The sequence below is a fragment of the Lepisma saccharinum genome, chromosome 12 (assembly GCF_977018435.1).
Source record: "Lepisma saccharinum chromosome 12, izLepSacc3.1, whole genome shotgun sequence".
NCBI lineage: Eukaryota > Metazoa > Arthropoda > Insecta > Zygentoma > Lepismatidae > Lepisma > Lepisma saccharinum.
In genome coordinates, this window is record NC_139240.1 from 65,266,816 (window position 1) to 65,279,003 (window position 12,188).

Here is a 12,188-nt window from a genome sequence, read left to right on the forward strand (position 1 = left end):
GCGTGGAAGCAGACTCGGCCTAATTCTTTAGGTGAAGGAAAAAAATGGGCGAAAAAGGGAAATTTGACCCCTTGCAAAGGGAAATTGTGCTTACATATTGTGGCAACACTGGTTCCAATTCGCCTGATGTCTCGGCAGCTGTAGTCTCGGTCTGGTCGCATAATGTGTTGACCCAATTATTTTTAAAAATTCATAACGCGAAAGACCTATTTACACCAAACTGAGTAGGAGGAAAATTGGTATAATTTAACAATACAGGGAATTTCTCCAATTTCTTTGAAATTTCGGATACTTACTAATTTGGGTCTCCTAATCGCTCCGGATGTGTTTCGTTTAACGTGTGATCTTATCGGATTTTGTCTGATGCATTCCTTCCGTCGACGTGTACTCATACGCCGTATATAATTCAGTAACTTGGACTAAAATGAACATAAAGTTGATAGGGCCAGGAGAACGAGAGAGAAAGAGAGATTAATGCGTCCACCTATAAACAAATTTTCTCCGTGGTTCCCCTGGATTATATAATCTCACTAGCAAAATTGAATAGAATGTTAAAAAATGCTGTGCAGATAGTGGTGGTAGATTTTACTCATAACACATATGGATATAGAGCGAAGGAGGTACAAGACTTTTCTATAGGCACTGCCCTTGACGATCTTGATTTCCTAGAAGAAAATCGAAGCCGTACCATGTATCGGTGGAGTGATTCATGGTATGAACATAATAGGAAAGTGGAGAATGTGGTGACCAAAGTGCTGTATTGTCTCCATTTATACATGTACAATGTAAGGCCTGTCTTCCAGGGTATTACCAGTACAGGGTAGGATGGGCCACAGAGCAAGAGCCATGCTTGGTTTTTAAGAACTTGATTGCTAAGCAACAGAAAGAGAGAGGAAAACAGGGTAAGTATTTCGAGTACCAATATGACAAGGCGGTAGGATTTATATTTTTGGGTAAAATTTTAGTATCCCCAAAACGTATTTCTTCAATTTTACAGTAGAAAGTACTTACCGAAATGGGTTTATTTATACTTTAGGAAGGTCTTGGAAGTTTGTTTTCACCTCGTTGAAATTTGTTTGCCGGTAAATCCTGTAATTTTCGACATTAATGTCACTCCAATGCACGAAAGCTGTTCCCTTGATGTCCGTCTACTACGTGAACCAAATATTTGCGAGCGTTTCATGATGTAACAACCGGTCAGTGTTTCCAAATACGCGGTTTTGTAACTGTGTAACAGTTCTAGAACGTAAATAAACGTGAGTTACTGTTCATCATTTCTGATTACGAACTTGCGACAACATAACGTGCACAGGATCAGTGGCGTGCTCAATGTGAGGTTGATAGGGGCTATAACCCCTCCTTTCGCCCAGTATCTCTAAGGCTATTTATGAATGGTTCGTGGGCTATTTATGTATGGTTCGTGGGGCTATCCGTGAATGGTTCGTGGGGCTATCTGTGAATGGTTCATGGGGCTATCCGTGAATGGTTCGTGGGGCTATCCATGAATGGTTTGTGGGGCTATCCGTGAATCGTTCGTGGGGCTAGCGCCAATGGTTCGTGGGGCTATCCGAGAATGGTGTGTGGGGCTACGAATATTTTTTTCGAAACCAATTTTTAACTATTGAAACCTTTGCGTGGCCCTACTAACCTATCCACGCGCCAATGGTTCGTGGGGCTAGCGCCAATGGTTCGTGGGGCTATCTTTTTCACTATTGAAACCTTTGCGTGGCCCTACTAACCTATCCACGCGCCAGTGGTTTGTGGGGCTAGCGCCAATGGTACGTGGGGCTATATTTTTAACTATTGAAACCTTTGCGTGGCCCTACTAACCTATCCACGTGCCAATGGTTCGTGGGGCTATATTTTTAACTATTGAAACCTTTGCGTGGCCCTACTAACCTATCCACGCGCCAATGGTTCGTGGAGCTAGCGCCAATGGTTCGTGGGGCTATCTTTTTCACTATTGAAACCTTTGCGTGGCTCTATTTTCCACATTCATACTTACGTATTCTCCATACTAGTACCTAGATATTTTGCTATGAAGAAGGTCGCAACACTGCATAACCACTGATCATGGACTACGCTAGTCAAGATTCCTCCGCCATATCGCGTGTAACGCACGCAAAAGCGAAGAAAATAAAAATGCTCCATATTTCGAAAATTGAGATTATTTGCCTGCAGAAAACGAAACTCGAAATAGAAGAATCCTTACGAATGCAGAATATGTAAGTATCAATGTGAAAAATACGAAAATAAGGGAATTAGAGACGTTTGGTGGTTACCGAAATTTTAATTTACAGGAGAAAGTACTTACGCAAATCATTTTCTGTAGCGTTGTTGAAGTTCGGGAATGTAGTTTTGATCCATTTTAATGCGAATGCATGTTGTTTTCTACGAAAATCTCTTTCCGACGTGCTATTGCTGCTGCTGCTATTTGCTTTCTGCACGAGAGCACAATGTTCCGTGTGTTAGATGATATAAATGCTGTAGTCAGTGTTTGAACCAACGCCGTGTTTGCGCTATAAGATGACGTGTTGAGGATGTCGTGAAATTGTTGCCGGGTGTGGAAGATGCCGTGGATTTGTAATTCAACACGGAATCTTGAAGAAAGAAGTGGAATGCAGGATGTGGAAAGTTAAAATTAAAATAATTCCGTGTATTTAAGTGCTAATGGAACCTAACCTAACCTAGTAGGCACCTAGTAGGCATGCCTTGTCCCCGTGATGGTTCATGGGTCTATCGTGAATTTTTGGGCTAACGTCAATGGTTTAATAATTACTCTTTGTCAAAAATTGAACTTTTTTTGGTGAAAAAAATTCGTAAAGTGCTTTTAATTTTTTTTTTAAATTTAGGTATTTTTCAGTGAACAAGGTTGCAACACTGCATGCACAACGCGCGATGAACGAGTAAGCTATCGCCATATTGTGTGTGGAAATAAGGAAGAACAGTAAGTACTCATTAATGTAAGAAATGGACATTATTGTTCGAAATTCATTATTTCACCTAAAGAAATGTTCCGCAATGCAGAATAGTACGTTAGCAATGTAAAAAAGTGCGAAATAAATGATTTATAGGTGTCTCGCCTATAGTAAAGTAGTAATATGTGTTGTGTGATAATTGAAAACCATATTTGCGACCAGTCCCACTCCAACACAATCTTTGTCCGGACTAAGGTGTCAGGTTTTAGACTCCGTATCCGGATGTTCGCTGGTTCGTGTCTCCTGGGGGCAGAGGGGAGTATATCAACTTTTCTCCTGAGATTTTGGTAAATGAATGGTACCACTTGCCATCCACGATCGTCACGAATGAGTAGCGTAAGCCGGTCATGGAAACCTACAATAACGACTGGGGGTTTGTCCTGCTGGCCACATGTCACCTCATAACTGGTAGGATGATTGCTCACATCTGCTGAGGTGTGTGGGAGTGAGGCCGGCAGACCCTCAATGGCTGTTGCGCCACAGTTCGTTGTTATATTTGTGACTACCAATTACAGATAAAGAAACAAGTGCAGTATAATTTGTTTATCAAAATTTTAGTATCCGCCAAACGTCTGAAATCCCTTTATTTTCTTGTTTTTCACATTGGTACTTACGTATTCTGCATTGCTAAGGATTGTTGAAGGTGGGATTTCGTTTTTTTCACGACAATAATTTAAATTTTCCACATATAGAATAATTATTGTTCGTTGGTTTTTCGGTTCCATTATACACAATATGGTGTCCAAATCTTGACTAGTGTTGTCTATGATCAGTGGGTGTGCAGTGTTTCCAACCTTCTTGACCAAAAAATACCTACTTTCGTGTTACTGATTTTGTATTTTTTTTCCCCGGGTTCGAAAACCTCACGAACCATGCATGGCAAGCTTCGGTTAGGTTAGGCAAACAAAGTTAAAATTCTCATGTTCTTGCAAAACAACGGCATGGTTGGAAACACTGACCGGGGGTTACATCGTCAAATGCAAGCAACATTTGGTTCACGTAGTAGAAGGACATAAGAGGCAACAGCTTTCGTGCATTGGAGAGACATTAATCTTAAGAAATACATGATTTACCGGCAAAATAAATTAAGCGATGGGAAAAAAACACTTCCACGACCTTTCAAAAGTGTACTGAAAGTCAGTTCGGTAAGTACTTTCTCCTGTAAAATTGAAGAAATACGTTTTGCAAATACTAAAATTTTACCATAATTTAAAACCTTATGTCTTCCTGACAACTTTTGTTGCCATTTAACATATTTTCATCTCCATACAGCCATCAGCTTTGGGCATTGAAATAATTCAGGTTTTAGCAATATCAGTATTACCACAGCATTTTTAAAGAAAATTTTAAATATCAAAATTTTTGCTATTTAAAAATTAAGATGTAAAAAAGGAGAGTGCAAGTAAACAGTGCACATTCTCTACTTCTGCTCTACTGCAGGTGATGCAAACTCTGAAATAGCATAAATTAATGTGTCTGCTGAAACAAAAATGACAATCACTTCTAGATCAAAATTATGAGAAATCAGTGTAGGGCTTTTTTGAACTACCAGTATAACAAGGTAGCAATAGAGAAAATAACTTTTGATAGTTATTTAACTAAACCAAATGGGCTTTTCTTGGTTTCAGCTTGCCAACATCAGTGCCTGCATGTCTTAGCCAGGGTCCACCATTGCTCTTGCATCCAGAGAGAGTAGTGCCATTTTCAGAATCAGAACATTTTGAATGAAGCTTTCAGCCAAATGTTTCCCTAGCGCCAGTTCCGCAGCAGAAGAGGGCTTGCCTTGAAGCCATCAAGGTGAGTTGCAATTGCATAGTTCTTGGAGAGGAAACGTTCCATTGCTAAATTCATATCTGGTGTTTGCATAAGAAATTTACTGCTGAGATGACCAATTGTAATCACTTGCAATGGATGATATTCAACTTGATGTCATCATGCAGTGTATTCTGGGAAGATAGCATACAGTACAATTAATACATTTATTCATCTTTAGACATTGTACAATGCAATAGATGTCGTCAGTTATTGGTTACATATTATTTGCTATTGTATATATGTAAATATATAATTACATATATAGAGAGGGATTACATGGAACTACAATATGATATAGATAATATGAGAGTATATGCATGTATAAAGTAAAAGTATAAGAGATAGGATAATTCCAGTAGTGTGTGGTGATCATTTAGATAGCCGAAGCACTGAATATATAATTTTTAAATAAGCAATAGTACATCATGGGGCAGGCTTTCCTTGATAAAAACACCGCATGCCACTGCTTTGTAGCAGTTTAGTCTTTCACGGGCTCCGCAAAAATGCCTCTTGACACTTTTGGGGAGTCTAACCAGGCACATATCCAGGAATTCCTTTCGTGGGGGGCTGAACACCATTTTTTAATGGGGTATAGATAGAACCTCACAATTGTATGTTTAAGGTAGTGGTGACAATTGGGTTCCAAAATGGGTGGGGGGTTGCAAGGAAAGTTTACTTTATCTTGGTAGACAAGGCTTAGCATTAAGAGACCATAGTGATAGCGGGGAGGCAAAAATATGAGGAGCAACTATCCCCTAAAGAGTCGCCACTGTTTAAGGCTGTCATTTTAATCGGAAGGTGAAATTGGAACATTTTTTTTATAAATTGATCCCTCTGTTTCCATGCACTAACATTATGTGTCGAATCCATATATGCGATTATGTTTTTGAAGACAGTACTGGACCCACTTGAAAATGATGACCAGTTCAAACTGTCTAGTCTTCATAGATTTATTGTGTTTCAGAACTGGTTATAGTGGTGGATAGTCTAGGGAAAAATCTGTTTAAAAGCTCATTTGGTCCTGTATGCATGTTTATTTTTCAATGTTCGATACTAGTGTCAAAATTGAATAGCAAACAAAGTTAAATGCTACTTTAGCATTCTTTGATTTCCGTTTACGATTTACTCTTTATTTTTATAAATATATAATTGTAACAGTTTTTACAATATGTTGTGTTAGTTTCATAACATGATTAAAGCATTGTTTCTATTTTAGGCGAAGCCGGAAGTTGTAATTATTGATGAGAAGAAGTTGGTTGTGCCATCGCTTGGCAAACACACTTTCTACACTCCAGAAATTGAACTCTCGACAGACACTGATGAAAGTTCTGACATAGTTGGAGGTACGTTAAGAGAACAAACACATTGCTTTGCACAATAAAAAAATTTAAAAAATGAGTAGGTCATGTGACTTAAAAATTAAGATACTAGTTTACAAGCGCAATTATGGTCAGGGCTCAAAAAATCCCAGTCGCCATGGCGACTAATAATTTCAGCCTGGCGAATGTGATCTTTTGCTGTAATGTTGCCGTTCTTTTATGTTTGCATGTACGGAATTTTGAAGATACTAAGTTCAAATTGCAGTATAGCAAGTTAGCAAATATTTTTTTTGAAAAACTCAATATTCTGACCAAGGCAGAAATGTATTTTATAACATAAACTAAACGTAACGTTTAAACCGTCTAGCAAGGTCTTCTTCAGACTCTGCATGAAGTAAAGTCAACGGCAAAGATAATGGTAAGCAAATTGTCCACCGCTATTTTATTTACTTTTTTTATTCTACTCCTGTGTTGTTTTAAGGAATGAAACTATGTTGGTTCGAAGCACGCATTGTTCTTTGCTTATTGAAGTTATTATTTCAATTCAGTGTCGTCATATCGTACAATTCAGACCGAATGAAAATGGTGGTGGACAATTCGCCTACTGTTTCTTTCGCCGTTGGGTGTACAAAAGACCTTGCTACAAGGTTGAAACGTTACGTTTAGTTTGTTTTAAATTTCTGCCTTGGTCAGCATACTCGTATTGAGTTGTTCATATCACGGAAACAAGGGTTAATGGTGTTATGATTTTTTTATCAACGTTGTAAACATTTCATAGAATCAGTAACTATTCCTTACTCTTTGTCACCCAACCCCTAATTTTCTGCTTTCTCACATGATTTAGCAATGTTTTGAATACGGTGATGCTCAACTTCTCATAGTATGCACAATTGCCAGTAGGTGGTTTCCTGGTGCGTGAATTTCAGAGCTGGCGCCTAGCTCTGATGAAGATTTTTCGAGCACTGATTATGGTATAATTTTATGTATATTTGGCAGGAAAATAATTTGTGCTAAAATAAAAATGCAAATTTCACCAAAAATTTGAGCCCCTTGTGAGGAAACCTCGCAACCTTTGGAGCCAAGGCTGGTTATTTCTATTGGGGTTGTCACCCTTAGCCTTTAAAGATCCATTTTAGACAAGACAGTGGTTGGTTCTATCTTCGCTTCCAAGAGATCAGGTTGCCTCTTCCACCACCCTACCTTATGGGATTATCGGCTGGAACCAGCTGAACCAAAATTTTTTAGCAATGCATTAGCATACTTCTTCTCCTACCCCTTTCTCATTGGGGCTGACAATGGACTTCTTTTTTTCTTCTGCATTATCTTATTGTATGATTTTTGCTCAAGAAGTATTCCTTTCGGATTAAAAAAGTATGGGTACAAAAACGAGTTATATCAATATTGAACTTATTAAATTCTTTAAGCTTTGGCAAGTAAATTTTTTTCGAGTATGCCTTGGATTTTATATCGTCATGAGATCAAAAAGTGCCTGTTTTTTGGTGTTTCCCAACTGGCCACTCTCTTTGAATTCCTACAAAAAAAAAAAAAAAAAAAAAAAAAAAAAAAAAAAAAAAAACTTGTCCGATCATAATGAAATTTAATATAGTGGTGGTCGAAAGGTTTTCAATGAATTTCTTAATTTTGAGATTTTTTTAGAATTAAAAAATGAGCCACGGTGGCTCAGTCGGTAACGCGTCTGACTACCATGCTAAAGGTCCCAGGTTCGATCCCCGGCCGGTTCAAATCCAGGAACTTTTCTAACGATGGAAGCGGCCCCGGCACCCACCCAGCGTCGAATAACATGGGTACCTGGGGAAACCTGGGGGGTAAAGGAGGTCAGGGGTGTGGTGCTCACGACCGGATCAAGAAAGTGTGGGGCGTTACCTATATACGCCTTCATGGTGTGGTGCTAGGCACAGGGGTTACTTTTTTAGAATTACCAAATTAAGTTCTTAATGAAATTTGTGAAACAACTTTTTAGCATTGGATAGTCCTACAAATACAATCTTGGTCTTTTTTTTTTGGAGCTCTTTGCAGCTGTTTTTAAAACTCATTATCATTGTCAATTCACATTACGAAGAACTATTTTATACAGATTTTTATTCAATGGAGTGTGTGTGTGTGTGTTGAATGTGGCAACCTCACATGCAATGACAGCATGCAATTTCTATGGTTGAACGAACATTAATCTAGTGACAGTATGTTCAGGTATTTCTGTTCTTTGTATTAATTCTTACAAAATGGAACGTTAGTCCAATAACCATAGAAATGTTTGTTATTGTGTTTGTTGTGAAACAACCTGCATCATAGTTTGTAATAAAGTGTGACCCAGAGATGTATACCCATTTTGGAATGAACATTACACAGTTAATTGTACACCAAACTGTATTATTTTTGTTGTATAAAGTGTGTGATCTATTGCCATTTATTTTACATTTATTTATTGTAGTTACCATGAAGTCGTGGCCGGTGGAACATCACGTGTTCATGTATGATGCCTATGTTGCAGCTCAGAGGTTCAGCACCTGGTGGCGTTTTTGGAGTTACAGTGCCTGTGGTTCGAAACTGCTTAACTCATTTTAAGATTGTTTTGCATGTTGGAACTGATCCGTGCCGGCAAAATAACCTCTGAGCTGCAACCTGAACCACACAGGCATCATACGTGAACATGCGATGTTCCACCGACCACGACTCCATGGTGACTGCAATAAATAAATAAATGTAAAATAAATGGCAATATATCACACACATTATACAACACAAATAGAGTTTGGTGTACAATTAACTGTGTAATGTTCATTCCAAAATGGGTGTACATCTCTGGGTCACCCTGTACTATAAATGCAAAATGTAAGGCTATTACGAGAAAAAATACGTGGGTTGGAAATTTAATAGTGGCAACACTGCTCTACATACGCCATGAAACTGAACCAGTGCTTCTCACGTATACCACTCCCAGTACGTGGCCCTTTTGTGCCAACACTAGGTGCATGCGCAGTGAGAAGAGGAATAGAGTATTATTGGAGTTAAGGTCTAAAATCGTGTATTCAGAATCCCACTAATGCGAAAGTTGTGGTTATTCTCACCGTACCTCCAGGACAGGCCATCAATGCGCAGTATTGCTGTTCATTTTTCGAACATCTGCGACCTGCGTTAAGAAAGAAGAGGGGATACTTTCTGCTGAATCCTCACATTTAGCAGGACAATGCTCTGGCACATGTAGTGCAACCTGTGGCCGATTTGTTAGCTCGATAGGGCTGGCAGATGCTCTACCAGCCCCTGTGACTTTGATTTGATCCCTAAGATGAAGCTTCCAAACTGTTCCAGAGATTTTTCAGGCAATAGACCGCTCTAGTGACATGTTGTACGCAATGCTGGTTACTACATCGAAGGGGCTGTAAAAGTTTCACAGAGCATCTTCTTTGTATCATTTGAGAGTAAATAGTTGCCACTATTAAATTTGCAACCCAAGATAACTGTGCAGCTCCCCCTTTCCCTCCGGTCTTGCATATATATTTTCGGCAGTGTCATCCTCATTGTCATTTTTAATACTTGTAATCTGTTCCAATATTGAGCCTGATGGATTCCCTGAAATTTTGGTATTCATTGAATTTCACTTTTCTCTTTTAGTTTAAAATTCTGTCCAAATTTAAAATATTTAGTGAATCAAAAATGCTCATTATATAATGTGATTTTGTTTTTTCTAGGATGTTCATATTTATGAAGAAAAAAGCTTTATGCTGCCAAAGGAGATGCACGGTCTTCAAGGTAAAATCCACGAGAACATCATGAAGGAGTGCACCCCAATATCAATCATAAAAAAGTTTCCCGCCTGTCGTCCTTTCAGTGCAAGAAGTGTCTCGTTTATCTGTGCATTGATCCCTGTTTCGAGGAGTATCACACAGTACAATAGATGGTGAGTACCTAATTATATAACCCTAATTATTTTGCTGTGTTATATATAACTAACTAGCCCTCGATCATGTCTCTTTTTCGAACTGTTTGCCAAATATTGTAACCCAACATATTATTTTAGTCATTGCATTGTTCCACATATTGCGACTTATTTCACTTTGTATGGCAGCTAGGAACATGAAACAAGTTTCATTATGTTGCGAAAGGTCCATTCTTTGAAAAAAAGCAAAAGTTCGGGTTTGCTCCCCAAATTTACCTGCAAAAAAAGGTAATATTCCTTTATGTGGCAACACTGGCTCCAAGTTATAAACACTGTTTAAAAAGATAAATTTCCCTTCATGTGGTAACACTGGCTCCAAGTATGAGCACTGTTGAAAAATCTATTAAAATATTTAGTCAATCAAAAATGCTCATTATATAATGTGCTTTTGTTTTTTCTAGGATGTTCATATTTATGAAGAAAAAAGCTTTATGCTGCCAAAGGAGATACGCGCTCTTCAAGGTAAAATCCACGAGAACATCATGAAGGAGTGCAGCCCAGTATCAGTCATAACGTCCCCTCTAGTTATCAAGACGGAACCAATAGCCACCATGGAGTGAAGACTAGGTGTGCGGAACAAGTTTGTTCACCGGATTCTTTGAGAAGCCTTAGAGGATGAACATTTGGAAATTGCATTGCTTTCGGTAAACAAAAAGGCATTGCTTTTTCCAAAGCAGAAGAATGGCTGTAAATCTGTTCATTTTTGCTCACCCAGTAAATCCCGAGCCAGTGAGAGCGTTACGATGTTTCTTTGTTTTTACTGCTTTGACTTGTGTTTTAATTTGTAATTGCTAAAAAATACTGCCGGTTTGTAAAAATAAAAAGAACGAACGTGCATTGAAGAATGCATCAATTCCAGTACATAGGGGTGTTTAAGGGAGAGCTGATGGATGGATTTTGGTTTTCGTCTTTCTTTTAAGGTGCAGTGCCTATCTTTGGTTAATATAAGCATTGTAGTCATAGTAGGAGGTTTAGAATACCACTAGCAAATAATTTTCATGCAAGATTTCATGTGAAAGATTTGCTGTGAGAAACCTTCACTAATGACCGCATCATCTCTAGGCAGTTTCCAGATGCATGGACTTCCAGATACCCCGACCTTAATTCATGTGACTTCTGGCTGTGGGGATATTTAAAAGATCGTGTCTATCAGGGACATGTCCGGTCTCTGCCTGATCTGAAGGCTAGCATACGACGACATGTCGCTCAGATTTCACCGGACATGCTGCGAGCAACCGTCGACCATGCCGTGTTACGAATGCAGCATGTTGCTGAATTGGGAGGCCATCTTGAACAGTTCCTGTAACCATAGTTCCTAATAAACATGCCAGAGCCATTGTTCTCATGTGTTTGATCTTTCCTGCCTATTTCCTGTAACTATACCACGTTTTGACTGCTTACAGTGCCATTTTTACCCTGGTGGCGAGAATGGGAACTAATTTTTTTGCATATTTCGCGAGTGCATTGCTTCAATACCACTGGCAAATAATTTTATCAATTTTTCAAAGTACAAAGTGAAAGGTGCTGAATTGTACTCGGCACAATCGTCATTTGTTTCCAATGGGAATTAAATAGTGTGCATTCAGGGCCTGATATCTTGTGTGCCCTCCTTGGAGTACTTTCTTACTTTGTGAAATGGCAAATTCCAACCCATTCAGCACGTGAGACAGGTGTAATGTAAACGAGACATTGTAACATCCCAGAAACTTAAACGAAACAATGCGTGCTGTACGGGAACTGGTTTCATGACATCTGCATGATCTCATTGTCGAAGAAGGCAAAGTAGATGGGGAAATAATCATGAGATGGCGAAGATATAAGGAAACGGGTAGAAATGTAGTTACGGTGTAGTTATGTAGTACCTAGAAAGGCTAGGTGAGCGTTGTGTGTATTTACCTGTAAGAGGTATTTTTTTTAAAAATTTACCAGTGGTTTTTTTTTCATCAAAATGAGAACAGCAGACATTGGTCTGTAAATAGGAACATAATATATTTATGTGCCAAGAGAATTTTGTTCCGTCTTTTCTTTTATTACGTTTCTGAAAGCTTTATCTAAAAGGAAAGGAAAAATTAACCACATAAAACTTTCTTAGAAAGGAAATTGAGTGGGATATTTGATGAG

At 38.6% G+C, this 12,188-nt stretch overlaps 1 long non-coding RNA gene across 1 annotated transcript; it reads left to right on the forward strand.

The window, feature by feature from the left end:
* The first annotated feature begins 214 nt into the window (after positions 1 to 214).
* Positions 215 to 11,368, forward strand: LOC145996521 (uncharacterized). Its single transcript, XR_014442790.1, has 5 exons — positions 215 to 902; positions 4,607 to 4,775; positions 6,010 to 6,136; positions 9,820 to 10,028; positions 10,469 to 11,368. It is a non-coding gene; the product is annotated as an uncharacterized LOC145996521 (long non-coding RNA).
* The last annotated feature ends 820 nt before the right edge of the window (positions 11,369 to 12,188 follow it).